Source organism: Cibotium barometz, chromosome 25, assembly GCF_041138505.1.
Source record: "Cibotium barometz isolate CiBa-2024 chromosome 25, ASM4113850v1, whole genome shotgun sequence".
In the NCBI taxonomy this organism is placed as follows: Eukaryota; Viridiplantae; Streptophyta; class Polypodiopsida; order Cyatheales; family Cibotiaceae; genus Cibotium; species Cibotium barometz.
Genome location: NC_141070.1, coordinates 46,790,872 through 46,793,362, shown reverse-complemented (window position 1 = coordinate 46,793,362; position 2,491 = coordinate 46,790,872). Strand labels below are relative to the sequence as shown.

Here is a 2,491-nt window from a genome sequence, read left to right as displayed (position 1 = left end):
CCAACGTAACGTTGGAAATTCACAAAAATAAAAGAAAATAGATAAAAGAAACAATATTTTATGTAGGTACAAGCGTGCTACATTAATGTGGAGATTGGTTTTTTATTCTCACAAGATCTTTGGACATGAAGATAGAATCTAGTCTGACATTTTCTCTGACAAGGGCCTTCCCGCTTCCACCTCCCTTTGAACTTTGAATTGTTGTGCTGCCTTTCCTTCGAAAGGTATACCATTCTACACCACTACCTCATTGTGCAGTAACCTCTTCTTTTCCAAAACTGCTCCCTTGATCCAGTTTGGCTTAGAGTAAGATGTTTCTTGTCAACTATCTGTCTGCCTACTTTCTCTTTCTTGAAACTTCACTTTGTTATCTTGTTTACATTACTTTGCTGTGGTTACAGATTCACAAGGTATCCATGGTGAATAAAAACTATGGTCGTTCTTGTGGAAGACGTTCTGTGGATGATAATGCTATGAAGGCAGAATTATACCACACATCCTTACCCCGTCGACCTGCTTCTTCTATTTCTTCGGTAGAGAATTCAAGTACAGTCAAAACGGAAGGAACTTGGGAAAGGTTTACTGTTTCGAAAGGAGCATGGGTGCTCATGCAACCTAGTAAAAGAAAGAGACCCCAGACAAAAAATATTTTCTTGGCATCATGGAAGGGAAGAGTACGAGATTTTAAAATCACCAGAGGAAAGATATCGGTGAAAGAAGTTTTGATTCAGCATGTGTACATGCATAAAGAACTTGTCTTGCGAGACTATCCAAATGATCTTCCGCAACACAGGCCTAATTGTATATTTTTCTATTGTGGTTTGGTTCTTTATGAGGTGCATGGATTTTTAAGACAAAGCTTTCTTTCTTTGCTTATTGATATTCTTGTGATATTTTATTTCAGATTTATACCCTTCATCGTATGAGACATGGCAAAACATCGATTGTATTCTGGGATTTATAGATGTTTTGCATGGATCGATAGGAGAACAACAATACGAAGGTCGATGTGCAACAGAGCTAGCTCAATCCGGTATATTTTTTACTGATCATTTTTATCAGTTTTGCTGGACAATGCAAACACACATGGTGTGTTAAGAAAACAAGACCTTCCAGCATGGAATTCAGTGGATTGGCCTCTCCCACATTTTAGTGTTACAGAGGCATACAGAGCCAAGCTTTTCAAAGAAGTACAGAAAGCTCTTAGGCCCAATATTGCCACAAGGATAATAAAAATTTCTTTGTGCATGCCTCTCACAGTTTTTGTAGACTTGTTTAATACCTTTCCAGTGAAGGTTTCAAAAACAATGTTCACAGTTAAAGCAACAAGTCTGGCATGCATGCCACAATTTTTGGATAAAGGTTGGGATAAGAAGACATGTAGTTCAGTGTTTTGTGAGGTTGTCCAACCTTCTATGCAACTGAAGTACATGGTTGCATCACAAAATTTCATTTTTTCTTTTTATTATAAGCGCAGTCGAATGCTAGGTACAAAACTAGTCCCTATGGATCAAGATGAAGATTCTTTTGGTGCAGAAAATAAACTTCTTGATATTGATGTTGTTGAGAATGGTGATGTGCTAGTCAATATCACATTAAGACAATGCTGCTCCCTAGCTCAATTGCGCAATGACATTCTATTTGAGACAGAAGGTTCTATTTCAAAGGACTTTTTATTTATCTACAACAATAAGAAGGTATACCATGTGACTTATCCTAGTCTCATTAAGCACTGCTATTAGTTTACTTTACCCTATTGTTTCATTTTGCTTTTTTGCAGGTGCTCAAAAGAAGAGAGAGATCAATAAAATGCAAAGACATTGAAAATTTTAAAATTGAGATAACACAGACTCCATAAACAAAGGTATTATATTTAAAAATGTAAAATTCTGTACAGAAGTGTTTAATTACATATGTAGAACATATTCTTGACAACAATTTTCTATTTATCTATAGGTTGATCTAGAGGCTGCTCTACATGGTCCAACCTCACCGTATCATCTTTATTTGGAGAATCTACTTTCTGTTGCTCCATCTTGTCGTGTACAGTCTCTTGGTGCTGCTCCATTGTCTCCTCTACTACCCTTGGAGCATCTGTTTGCTGTTGCTCCATCATTTCCTCAATAACATCAACAGCAACAGGTCCTTGTTCTTGTGGCTTCTCCTCATCAGCACTAGGTCCTTGTTCTTGTGGCACCACATCTGCATCATCTGTGTCATCAAGGTGTATGACACCTTCTCGGACTTTAGAGCTCTCACCTAACTCGACAGTAGCTGGTACAATAGGTTTGGGGAAGGCATACTTCAAAAACTTCCAAATTATATCAGCTCTGAAACTATACACGTAGCTCGAGTTGAAGCTATCTTCTCTCATCTGCAATGAGATATGATGATTTAGAACACTTTGTACTAATATCAAATTTTTTGAAGCTAAATGAAAATTATTTTTTCTTACAAGCTCTGGCTGTCCTATCTCAAAATAGCTTGAAAG

General features: G+C 37.2%; 1 long non-coding RNA gene across 1 annotated transcript; it reads left to right on the top strand.

Moving 5' to 3' along the window:
- The first annotated feature begins 294 nt into the window (after positions 1-294).
- On the top strand, positions 295-2,126 carry LOC147624638 (uncharacterized). The gene is made up of 3 exons (XR_015269159.1): positions 295-1,697; positions 1,781-1,864; positions 1,957-2,126. It is a non-coding gene; the product is annotated as an uncharacterized LOC147624638 (long non-coding RNA).
- The last annotated feature ends 365 nt before the right edge of the window (positions 2,127-2,491 follow it).